The sequence below is a fragment of the Macaca nemestrina genome, chromosome 8, assembly GCF_043159975.1.
Source record: "Macaca nemestrina isolate mMacNem1 chromosome 8, mMacNem.hap1, whole genome shotgun sequence".
Lineage (NCBI taxonomy): Eukaryota > Metazoa > Chordata > Mammalia > Primates > Cercopithecidae > Macaca > Macaca nemestrina.
Window position 1 is genome coordinate 151,663,519 of NC_092132.1, and position 13,235 is coordinate 151,676,753.

A 13,235-nucleotide genomic window follows, 5' to 3' on the forward strand; every position below is an offset into this window, starting at 1 on the left:
GGAGACCTAGAAAAATAAGACATGCCAAGTTCAACACTTCCAAGAATTCAATGCATAAATATTTTCCTTTTCACAGATCTTGTATTAAAGATGAATGTTAATCTTGCCTCCCTTTTATTGAACTCTGTAAAGTCAGAGGTGTGTATGTGTTTGTGTTTTATTTTGTTTTGTTTTCCATTTTGCTACTTCAATTGCAAATCAAATTAGTAGAACTATGAATGATGTGAGTGTCGTACTTTAATCATACTCAATGAAATACCAGCATGCATTTCTCTTATTACTCATTTTCTCCGGCCTTTTCAGTGTTTCAAAACAAAATTTCAGCTCTTAATTATTTTTCTTCATTACAACAGGGTTGCTCTTCACATATAGGGTATTTTAACACATTCTGTGAAATGAAAGGCATTCCATTAACTCTCATAGTGAAGAACGTTCTTTCAAGGGAAGCATATTTAATCACTACATGAAATTATTCATGACTTTTAAATTATTTTGCTTTATTTTCCACAGATTCTTATTAAAATTACTTTATAATCATGGTCTTCAAGATAAAGTGAGAAGAAAACATATGTAGTTCGCTGAATGTTAAAAGTTTGAACAGTAATTTTGCCCATAGTTTTTTGGTTGTTAGTCTTTAACTATTATGAAGTATATATTCACGAATTGACTATGAATATGAGTTCCACATTCAAGTTTATTTCCAGATTGAGTTGATAAAAAAAGAAATTATAGTATATTCTTTTATTTTCTTTTTATTTCTTTTTTTTTTTTAATCTTTTTTTTTTTTTTTTTTTTTTTTTGAGACAGTGTCTTGCTCTGTTGCCCAGGCTGGAGAGTGGTGGCATGAACATGGCTCACTGCAGCCTTAAATTCCTGGAATCAAGCAATCCTCCCACCGCAGCTTCTTGAGTAGCTGGGATCACAAGGTCATGCCACAATGCCTGGCTACATTTTCAAAAATGTTTTGTAGAGATGGGGTCTCACCTTGCTGCCCTGGCTGGTCTCAAACTCTTGAGCTCAAGTGATCCTCCCACCTCACCATCACAAACCACTGGGATTACAGGCATGAGCCATCATGCCCAGCCTCAAAATATTTTCTTAAACACTTCCAACTTATGGGGTTGGTATCTTTCAGAAAATTGTACCCTTCATCTATTCCTTTTGTTTATTGGAAGGATGCCTCAAGGAGGAAGTGTGTGATATTCAGAAGAAACACTAAAGTTGAAATCCCGAAGTTTCCAAAATTGTGCTGGCCAAAATGCAGCAAGATGGCACCAAGTTGAACAGCACCTTCATCCATGCGGTTGTGTCCATGGGGAAGCTAGAAATGCGTCTTCCACCTTCCTTTCCCTCGCTGCCAGAATCCATTCATGTCAAGTCATAAACTTCCATAGTTCTTCACTCACTTCTATCTCCTTCTATGCCCATCATCATCACCATGTATCAGCTCACCACCTATCTCCCCCATTTCTCCAAAAAAATTCAGTTTATGTCTTTTTCCTGCCTGAACTCCTCAACCCACTTACTGTCCATAGATAAAGATGAAGTTCAGTAGCAGAGCCCACATGATCTGACCTTGACCTGACCTTTTTTGCCCCTGTTTCTGATCAGACCAGCTTTACCTTCTTAGGAAGCCTCTGATATTTTCTCCCTCCAGCCATGTCAGGGCTCAGGCAAGTGCCTTTTCAATGTTCTCCCCCTGTACCCAGTAGCAAGCCTTGTTGTGGAACTGATGTAATGTATGGCAATAGGCAGTTCACTTGAAAAACTCCCTCCCTAATTAGACTGTAACTTTCTTGAAGACAGGCAATAGAAAGTATACAATTGCTAGCTTGCTATTATCTAGGCCAATGATAAGAGGCCAAAAATCTGCATTTCTAACAGATTCCTGGGAGACACTGATGTTACTACCTGGTTTGGGGACCTCATGGTAATGAGCGCTGAGCTTGCCAGAGTCTGCTACACACTTAATATTTTTAAGTGTAAAAATGCAGGAAAAAATTAATAAACCAAATCTGGATATTTGTAGGGTTTTTTGCTGCTGCTTTGTATACATTTATGCATCATTTAATCATACAAATATGAAATTTTCTCACGTATAAGGCAAAAGTAACAGTGATTACTCATCTATATAACAATAGTACTGTGAAAATTCTTTCCTAAATTGCTGATATACTTAATTATGATTGATATACTCAAATTATGATATACTCAAATATTATGAACATGGGTGTTCCTTTACTACTCTTACATTTATTCCATTGATAGCATATTTAAACTATTAAATAGATCTCTCATCAATGCAAACAGCAACGAGCTTGGATCTTCTTACCGTAACACAACATTGTATCTAGGATGTACGCACACTTGAAAATTGATGCATGCAGAACTATGCATATGTAATTCTCCTTGGAAATGTCTCTCACATTTCTGCAGGTGAAAGATATTATTCCAGACTATCTTTTAAAAGGGCATTTAAACAGCAGGTATCCTTGAAATACAACAATAGCAACAGCATCTTCCTTCCAGGCAGAGGGCAGATTTGTTTTCTGATGAAGATAATGAAAACAATGTCCCTTTCTAAGGCAAAGTTTGGGCAGCTACCTTTAAAATATTGAAGTTTCCTAAATTTGGGGTTGCTCATTTGTGAGATAAACCCACTGGGAGAACAACTCACACTTGGGTCGACCTTCACACCTCCCCATGTGACTTGGGAAACAAGGAAAGTTGGGGGAAATGCAGACATCAAGCTCATTGCTCTGCTGTGAGTAATACAGTCCTTGTCTCTGACCTGGGACTCTCATGTCTTCTGCCAGTGTCCATGAAACCATGGTAGTCTAAACTGCTAGCTTACAAGTAAAGTAAAATCTCAGACTTTTCACAATTCATAATAACTGATATGATAAATGTGTACTCTCAATCCCCAAATTCAAAATATAGACTCACCTTTGCCCTTCAGACCAAAGAGAGTGTAATCAATCTATTGCCAAGTCAGGCCTTTTCTGCAGTGTCTTGTGAATGCTGAAACAAAGAGTGAAGACGGTGACCTAATATTCTTCTGTTTATTTTAGGGGGAAGAAGAGGAGAAAGAAGAGAAGGCCATAAGTATAGGAAATGTCAGTGGATAATTTTAGTGGTTTAGTTTGAATAATTTATTTCAGCAGCATAACAATCTATAAAACAAAATTGAGATCCACTGTGTGTGTGTGTGTGCGTGTGTGTGTGTATGTATGTGAACTATTTCTCATGAAATCTGAAATGGGAGTCCCTAGTATGTCTGTGGAACTGAGTATTTGCTATATTGGAATGATGGAAGCATGAATTGAAAGGAAATGTGAAAAGCTAAACCAATTACAAAAAGACAACTAGAGGCAAACCATTCTCAACAATTTACAATCGCAGCAAAATAACTGGAAATTGGCTGTACTTTGTCATATCTATTGCAAGAATAGAGAGAAGAGAACAAAATACAAACTATGTGATCCATTGCAGCTGACATTTAGGTACTGTATTAAGTATAAGTACATCAAATTCCTAAAACCTAAATGCTTAGATATTTCATGTTGAAGAAAATAAAACTGAGACTCAGTGGGATGATTTTTTCCTAAACCACACAACAAATAATTGGCAGAGCCATGACTTGACACAAGGCATTGGGGTTTACCTGCTGCTCTTAACTCTAATTCAGCTTTCTTTTTTATTCTATTTTATGGAAGATGACAGTAGTTGCAGCAGTGAAACCCTCGCCCTTGTTAAGTAGCAACGGCAAACTCCCTGGCGTTCTCATGAAAACAAACAAGAAAACTTACCCTGCACTTGCTTCATTTCTATGAATATGAGTCGAATGAATGATGCAGACTAAAGACAGGTACTTAATCATTGCCCTGTTTAGCTAGATTGCAGTTCAGTTCTTTCCGGTTCCATGAGAACTACATTCCTCAAGCACAGCAGTTTCATCCTCTCGTCCGCGGCTTTAGCTCTGTGAGTACCGGAGCGCCCTCTGCTGAACCCAGAAAGTGACCCTCAATGTTGACCCTCAGCCTTGCCTACACCCATGATGTAACATTGTTCCCGCACGTTCTTGTACACTTTCTAAAACTCCGTGGTAGAAGAGAAAAATACAACAAAAATATAGGGTAACAAGATGTTTTATTTTACTGCGATGGGCCTTGCAAGAATTTCTTGATTAAGAATGTTTCATTTGTGGTATTCCTTTAAAGGAACAATCCATTTTTGGACTTAGTGGGAATTTTTTTATCAGACACATTGGAAGATTATAAAATATGGTTTTAAATCTGAAATTATGCTTTTTTGTTTCTGCACCATTTTTTCTGGTGTTTTTTTTTTTTTCTAGGTAGGAATCTAATGTATGGAAGCACCCATTTAGTTGTATGCTTGGTATTTAGTGTGTAGAGCACATCACATGAAATGCAGCACATTAATCTTAGGTGTCTTCTTGGAGGCTAAGAGGTGTGTATGTGTGTACAAATTAGCAAACCAAGGCGTAATAACATCTGTACTTTATCTACAGACTTGTGATTGATGAGCAAGTCAAGGAATGGGAATCAACACTAGATTTTGTTGCCATATAAAGAAGAGAAATAAAATGATTTTACAAAAGAGAACTAGCTCTGCTTCTGTCTTTTGAGTTATTTTCAAAAGCTACTCCCCAAACCCATCTCCAGAACAGAAGTCCCTCTCGATCAACTTGTTTTCTTTCTATCAAATTTTCTTGACATCAGATTTTTTATAGTTATCTTTTTATAAAATCACCTTCTTCATTAAATGATGTATTCTTTAAAAACGTGAACTTTTCTTAATGTTTTTTCCTCCAGTGTCACACAGCTCTATATTGATTGTAGAAAATATTGTAGATGTGTTGCAGTTTTGTATCTTATCCCTCTAGAGAGGCCAACTCTGAGGATATTCAAGCTTTCAAAACCAGTTTTATCTCATTCATTTAGTGATTTGTCAAAAAGGTTATTTGTAAGTTGCAAATTAAAACTGTGTTACATCTTTAAGGTTTTTAAAAATATGAATTCTTTTGAAATTGTAAGCAGATAGCAGTTATTGGGTCAATCAGTTTTGGCCCATTGTTGTGACTTTCTACTACCGAAATCTCTTACAGGCGCTGATGGCAATGGTGGACTTTTCTGCAGTGTTTTGGTGTGCAGATGAGAAAAAAGCCATGAAAACAACTGAGAATCTTCTTTCTTGCCTTTCACAATGCTAAAGAAGAATCATGGTATAAAAACAAAACTAAACACAACACAGAACATATGAGGAAGCCCTTCAAAGGTGAGAATAGATCATTCCCTAAGGAGAAGTGCAAACATACAATACAACAGCAAAACCATATGAGCAAGACAAGTTTGGAAAATATCACCTCTTCCATCCAGGGTCAGCACCACCATCTGTGCAAAATTCACAACCGCACAAAAGATTGACTGCTGAGATGAAAAACAAACCCCACAAGCGATGGACTGAGTCTGTGTTGACATCATGAGGCCACTGCAGTCTGGCCTGGGGATGGGCAGTTGGCTCTTGGTGTCAGTCAAAGACAATTCTGATCTCTCTGCTTGTCCACATATCTTCCAGTGGACTATGTGAGACACGAGATTCCTGGGAGCCTCCAGATCATAAAGACTTTGCTGTGTATCAGTTATCCCGCGTTTTTATGTAGCCATCATGACATAAAGGTGGTCAAGGTTTCCAGACAGAAGGAAGTACCACCAAGAGACAAACGCACACCAATGAGTTAGAAAATACATAAATACAGAATGAAAAATGAAACGCAATTGGTAAATTACTCTAGTTTCCCATTGTAGTGTTTCAACAATTCTCTCTGAAATAATTTCTAAAACCAGGCTTAAATAGAGAAAAATCTGTGTTTAACAATAAACGCAATTTAGCAATAAATACTTCAATGGGACATTACACCATGTGGTTACTAAAAGTGTAAATTGAATCACAAAAGCATAATTACAGAGTTAATAAAAATCAGAATTAAAATGTTCTATGAACAAATAATAAATGTTTTTATTCATCCGTTAATCAGTTGTTTGATCATCAAACAGTCACTAACCCTACTGAAATGGGAAACGTTCCCTTGTCCCCCTCGCGGGGCATGCAGTGGGGGTGCGGCTCACTTCTTTGGTGCCCCGGTGCTCAGACCTCTAGAGGAGCGTGCAGGCCGGCAGGCTGTGGGGCTCCGACCGCACGGCAGCGTCTAGGGGTGAATACTTACAGCTCCTGAAGCTCCAGTGGGCGTGGGTTCCAGGGTGCCCTTAGTTTAGCTGTCTGTAGACGGCTTGTGTTAGTCAGCTCTAGTAGATCCCCTGCCTTATAGCAAGGACAGAGGGCATTCTGTACCTCGGGTTGCTTGCCTTGGTTTATCAGAAGAATTGGATCACACCTGGGCTTGGAGAATTCGTGCAAGATTTTGTGGGGTGGAGGTAGCTCTCGGCAGATGGGAGAGTCAGAGGGGAGATGCAGTGGGAAGGTGGTTTTCCCCTGGAGTCAGGCTGCTGGGTGACTGGGCTCCCCTCCAAACACCCCGGCCAAACCCTTCATCTTTCCGCCCCTCGATGGCCTGCTGGTGCCTGCCAGTGCCTACCGGTGCCTGTCAGTGTGCTCTTCTGCCAGCCTGCTTCTCTCCACCTGCTCTCAATGTCCAGCGGCCTGTGTGTTCTTCCGCTGTTGCCGTCCTCTCAATGTCCAGCGGCTTGTGTCTCTGCCTGTGAGGGTCTCGGGGGGTCTCGGGGTATTACAGGCACCAGATGGGGGTGTGGCCGGCCAGGGCGGTCTTTGAAAATGCAACATTTGGGTGTGAAGGCAGGAGTGCCTGTCCTCACCTAGGTTTGTGGGTGCAGGCTTGGGGTGGAGCCCTGGCCAGGGACCTGTCTTTCTCCTCCCAGCACTTCCTTGCCCCACTCCTGTATCATTACTATGTTCCTTTATGAGCCAGTGTTTTAGGGCCCAAGAAAATATGCATTTTAAATAACTACATTGGTAGCTAGGCATGGTGGTGGGCACCTGTAGTCCCAGCTACTCAGGAGGCTGAGGCAGGAGAATCGCTTGAACCCAGGAGGTGGAGGTTACAGTGAGCCGAGATCACGCCACTGCACTCCAGCCCGGGTGACATAGCAAGACTCTGCCACAAACACACACAAAAGACAGATTGTAAAAGTGTATCCTTCATGTTATACCCGTATTTCAAAAATAAAATTATGTATAAAGAAACGCTCAAAATAGCATTCTTCAGCATGCATGTGTTTAGGCAGTAGTTACTGTCTCCTAGCATTTGGGAGCTGGTGGGTTCTCTGCAGCGTTTTCTGGTGGCAAAAGGGGGCAGGAGGGTCTGTCCCTGGCAGGAAAGGGTCGACTAGAAAACCGGAGGCATGAGGAGGGTGGGGCGAAAAAAATCGCTACGAAATATAGTCCACACTGTGTTCCATGGAGAAACTGCTTTGATTTCTTCTCTAACCAAAACTGTTTTCCTTTCTTTCAGTAAACTATATGTACACACACAACGCACATACCACACACACTATAGACACACCCACTGGTGTGCACAAACGTCATCATCATACACTTTGTCATTATCAAAATGTACTATTTTTCCTCATTTTTCATTTAGTCTAAAAACTATTTCATTTACGTGCAGAACTGGAAAGAGCATCAACACAGGAATGAGAGATATTTGCATGTGAATCTCAATTCGGGATTAAGAGAGGGCGTGAGACGGGGGCACGCCTGAGGTGGGGGTGTGGCAGTGCACTTGCTGATGACTGAAGATGTGTCTGGTGCTGTGATTTGCAGTTTCTATGCATCATCATTATTAATCTTTTCCACAACTCAAGAAAAGTGGCATTAAATCCATTTTTCAGATGAAGAAACTGATATAGGCAGGGGTTAAAGATGCCAAATATTTTACTTCTAATAGTAACAGTTAGATACTGGATTTCAATCAAGTGATTGAAAAGCCAGCGTTCTTTTCTCCGCAGAGCAATTGTAAAATGTGTGTTCTTCAGAACGGTCGTCCCCAAAAGCATTCCCAAAGTTCGAGGACGAGGTTGACGTGGGTGTCACACAGCAGCAAGGAAATCAGGGTTTCAGCCTCCGTAGCTGGTCCACGGTGCCTATTAGCACCAGAAGCCTCGAACATTTACTACGAGGGGTTGGCCCCCATGGTTTCGGAGGATGAGAAGTCTCATGGTAAGCTGCCTGCAAACCTGAGAACTGGGGAAGCCCGTGGTGTAGTTCCAGTCCAGACCGAAGGCCCGACAACAAGAAGCACCCATGTCCCAGGGCAGTCGAAGGTGGGTGTCCCAGCTCACCAGGAGAGAGCGTGAATTCACCGTTCTTCCACCTTTCTCTTCGGCCTGGGCCTTCGTGGAGATGCCTGCCCACACGGGGACAGGGATCTTCTTCACTCAGTTCACTGATTGGAATGCTGATTTCTTCCAGAAACACCACATGGACCACCAGCAGAAGTACCTCACCAGCTATCAGGGCAGCCCTCAGCCAAGTCAGGTGCACACATTAAGATTCACCACCTCGAAGGGTTATGAGGGCACTGACAGCTTTTTCTGTTCTGCACTCTGTTCCAGACACAGAAGGCGCAACTCCAAGGAAGACACATTCCCCTGCCTGTCCTCAGGGAACTGAGAACATGGTAGGTAAATGAAATGCGTTACACAAATTCCCACAGTGAAGCACGATGAACAGCCATCAGAAGGAAACAGGTTGTAAAATAAAGCAGAGGTGCTGAGAGCAACGTCGATCCCATTCCACAGCTGAAGAGCTCAGTGGAGCTCGCCGTCTAGCAGATAAATCAAGAGTGTTTATGATCCAGCCAAACGCTGTGGGCTTTTAATCCACATTAAGGAGCTTTACTCAAAGAGTTTCTGGTTTTATTGGTCAATTCTATCATGATTTTAGGCACTTGAATATTTGCATAATGAGAAAAATGGGGTTCTGAGAAGCTGCTGGTTGGCAATGGATTGAACACAACTGGTTTACTTATTTTTAATTAATAAAACTGCAGTTGCCAATGTATAAGAAGATGTTGCTGGGGGGAAAGCCAAATAGTACAAATGTGGGAGAAAAAAATGTCTCGTGAATAAACAACAGTAGGAGAATGTGTAATTTGGTTTATTTTCCTTCCATTTGAAAGATAGGTGCTTGTTCAGCTGAGCACAATGGGAAAAAGGTGCCTCATAGGACAACACACAGGTCAAGCTAGAACAGAAAATTCACTATTTAAAACGAGATTCCCCTCGTGCAGTTGTACATTATAACATAGCAATTCATGTCTATGTTATTTTCCCTTTTCCTATAAAATCTATGAACAGAATTCTAAAACTAACTCAGAATTTTACACTTCTAAAGGTTTTCAGAGGAAAACCTGAAAAGAGTTTGCCTGTGTTTACACCACTTTCTACCATCCCTCCCACCCCCAGCTTCTTCTTATATGAACTCCTCAGTCTATCGGGTGAAAACACACATTTCTCAGAGAATGAAATAAGCACACGTGCCATGAGAAACATGATTGTTTAGCTGATTATTGAAGCTTGAGAACTTAAGAATTAAGAAAAATTTGATGGAAGAGTGCTGATTAATTAATGAGGTTTAGACGCACAAAAGGTTTCTATGAGATGATGAAGACTCAACAACAAGGAGTCTCCTGCCTCAGAACCAAAACAGATAAAAGACAGTTGTGCTCCCAGAGCTCCTTCTCCACCCAAGGAAACTCTGCTACGTAAGGAAATCATATGGGCAGAAACCAGATTGCAGAGGCTTGGGGACTAGGCCAAAGTAGGCGCAGAAAAACAGCAGTTGTAGAAAACATTTTCGAGTTTGTTTGAGAAGAGAATAGAGAGGACTGAGTTAGAGAAGACTGTGAATTTGAGGAAGTGTTTGTTTATTCTTTTTTAAAGTTTTATTTTTAATCGACAAGTAATAATTGTATATGTTGATGTAACACAATGCAATGTTTCAATACATGTGTACTCTTTCAAGTACTGCAAATCTCTGGAAACATATAATTCTGAGTTTGTTTTGAAATTCTGTTTACGAATTTTACAGGAAAACAGAAAATAACATAGACATGAATTGCTGTGTTATAACGTATGACTGCACAAGGGAAACCTTGTTTTAAAAAGTACATTTTCTTGGTCCTACCTTTACAAGTGTTTTGTTCTTTGAAGCAATTGGTTTTCATTGTGCTGTCAGCTGAACAATCACCTATCTTTCAGATAAAAGGAAGGTGAAACTAATTGCATATTCTCCAAGATGTTGTTTGTTCTATGTTAAATAATGAAATCAGGCTAATTAAATCTCCATCACCTCAAATATTTATCATTTCTTTGTGGTAATTACATTTTAAATCCCCCTTTTTAGCTATTTTGAAATATGCAATACATTATTGTTAACTATAATCTATATATTAATATCGATTATAAGTTACCATGCTAAAAGTGAGTTAAAGACTTTAGGATAAGACCTGAAACTGTAAAACTACTGGAATAAAGCAGGAAGAAAAAGCTCTATGTATGACATTGGTCAGGGTAGTGATTTTTTTGGACAAGAACACAAAAGCACAGGTAATGAAAGTTAAAATAGACAAATGAGATTGCATCAAACTGAAAAGTTTCTGCAAGGGAACAGAAACAACAGAGTAAAAAGGCAACTTACAAATTGGGAGAAAATACTTGCAAACCTTTATCAATTAAGAGGCTAATATCCAAAATAGACAAAGAACTCAAACTACTCCATGACATGAAAATAACCCTATTTAAAAAAGAGCAAAAGGCCTGAACACACATTTCTCAAAAGAAGACATTCAGATGCTGACAAGAATACCAAAAAAAAATAATAATAATAAAAAAATAAATAAATAAAAAAATAAAAAAAGGCTCAATGTCTCTATCAAAGAAATTCAAATTAAAGTGACTGTTTATTCTGCAAGAGGGAGGACCACGTCCTATGTAAATAGAATGACCAAGGATTCTCTGGAAAGGGAGAAGATAGGTAGAAATGGATTCCTGAGAGCACAAAGCAGACAGAGGTGAAACACAGAAAGATGAACTTTAAAAATCAGAAGAAACAAACATTGGTCACTGCTGCTGGGAGGGAGGACCTTCAGCAAGCGAGCACCCACATCAGCCTTCAGGGGTAAAAGTCAGTTGCACCCATTCCCAGATAAGTTCTTGATTACAAAGAGAGAAGTGAGAAATGGAGAGACTGATTCACTACCATTTTAACCAAGAGATCAAATTAATCACTATTAGTGGGTATATTAGTCTATTCTCATATTGTTTATGAAGACATACCCAAGACTGGGTAATTTATAAAGGAAAGAAGTTTAGTGGACTCACAGTTCCACATGGCTGGGGACGCCTCACAATCATGGTGGAAGACAGAGGAAAAGCAAAGCATGTCTTACATGGTGGCAGGCAAGAGAGAGAGCATGTGCGGGGAAACTCCCCTTTATAAAACCATCAGATCTCATGAGACCTCTTCACTATCATGAGAACAGCACAAGAAAGAACCACCCCCATTACTTAATTGTCTCCACCCAGCCTTGCCCTTGACATATGGGTATTATTAAAATTCAAGGTGAGATTTGGGTGGAAACACAGCCACCCAATCAGTGGATTAATATAGTATAATATTATTTGCCTCCTCACATAAGTAAATAAAAGCAAAATGAATCACTTAGTAGTAGTCTTGCCAAAAATATTTTTGTGACTATAACTATTAATCAATATGGCAAATGTGAATTTATTTTTATAAGTAAAAATTATACAAAGCAATTGATCTTTAATCTTTGAACACTGTTACTGTGAAAACAAACAAACAAACAAAAAAAACAGAAAAACAGAGTCAGAGAGAACATTTGCCATTAAAATAAAGTAAAAATACATAGTAAGCAAAGGCAATGTGTGATCCAGTATTAGATTTTGGATGTAATTTACAAGAAATATCATTAACTCAAAAGAAAATATTTAAATATATTACATTTTTAATTATTATTAATTTTCTTAGATTTCACAAATGGTACTGTGGTTATTTATGACAATGCTCTCATTTTTAAGAGATGATACTATGTGGAGTTTCATTAGTAAAATATTTTCTGCTATTTAAAAATTTAATTATTAATGATAAGAGAGAAAGAGACAAAGAAAAAGGAGCAGAGGAGAGACATAGAACAAAAACGTGGCAAATGTTAAGCATTGTTTAATCTAAGTGAAAAGCATATTTGTTGATTCTATGATTTAACTTTTTTGCTTGTTTGAAAATGAAAAATAATAAGTTGGAAGACAAATTTAAATAAAACGTTTTAGATTTTAAATATATTCAAAGACACAGGAAAGTGCTGATAAGATCCAGATAGATAGACAGACAGATAGATAGATAGATAGATAGATAGATAGATAGATAGAGTTAGATAGATAGACTCAGGTACACAGTATCATTCAACTGATGTCTTTGTCAACTAAGCACACATCATTTTACAGGAGAATTTGCTACTTGGTCATCACACTCTTCATTAACTACCCCCCTTTCTACTTACCTGGGTTCATCCTCAAGTGACTTGTGGTCAGAGTGAGACTGCACAGGTGGGGATGATTCGATTTTTACACCCAGGAAGCCAAGAGCAAATGGGTCAGAGTCATAGTTCAATGGAAAGTACTGTTGTGTAAGTATAGGTAGCAAAATTTATCTCTATAGAAAAACAAGAATGTGCAAGGCAAAAGATAAAGGTTAGACCAATCAACTGGTAGGTGCTGGATGAACTCGGAGAAAAATAAAATGCAGAATGTGTGGTTTTGTGCCTTTGAGTTTGCTTATGTATACTTAAAAAAAAGTAGAGGTAACTGTACCAAAGTAGATGTTACCAGTGGTTAACTGTATATGTTTGAATAATGTATCATTTCTAATATCCTCTTTACAATTTCCTCTTTACATGAATTCTAATTATTACAACATAAAATGTATTATATTTTTATCAGGAAAATACTGTACTGTGAAAAAAGAATTCAAAATGTGCTATTAACCATCAGAAAACAGTCTATTTTTAATCATTATGTAACAAAGACTTATGGAGAGGATGTGCAGATCTGCAGTAAAGAAATGACCTTGGATGTAACTATTATTCTAAAAACTGAAAAAAAGCATTCTGCTTGTTGTAACATATGTGTATTGACACGAGCTATGACTCAGACAAA

The 13,235-nt window shown here is 38.8% G+C and overlaps 1 long non-coding RNA gene across 1 annotated transcript in view; it reads right to left on the reverse strand.

The window, feature by feature from the left end:
* Window positions 1-13,235, reverse strand: part of LOC139355949 (uncharacterized) — a 36,833-nt gene that overhangs the window by 7,643 nt on the left and 15,955 nt on the right. Inside the window, exon 3 of the long non-coding RNA XR_011607307.1 lies at window positions 2,947-3,021. This is a non-coding gene — a long non-coding RNA (uncharacterized lncRNA). The remainder of the gene's footprint in view (window positions 1-2,946; window positions 3,022-13,235) is intronic.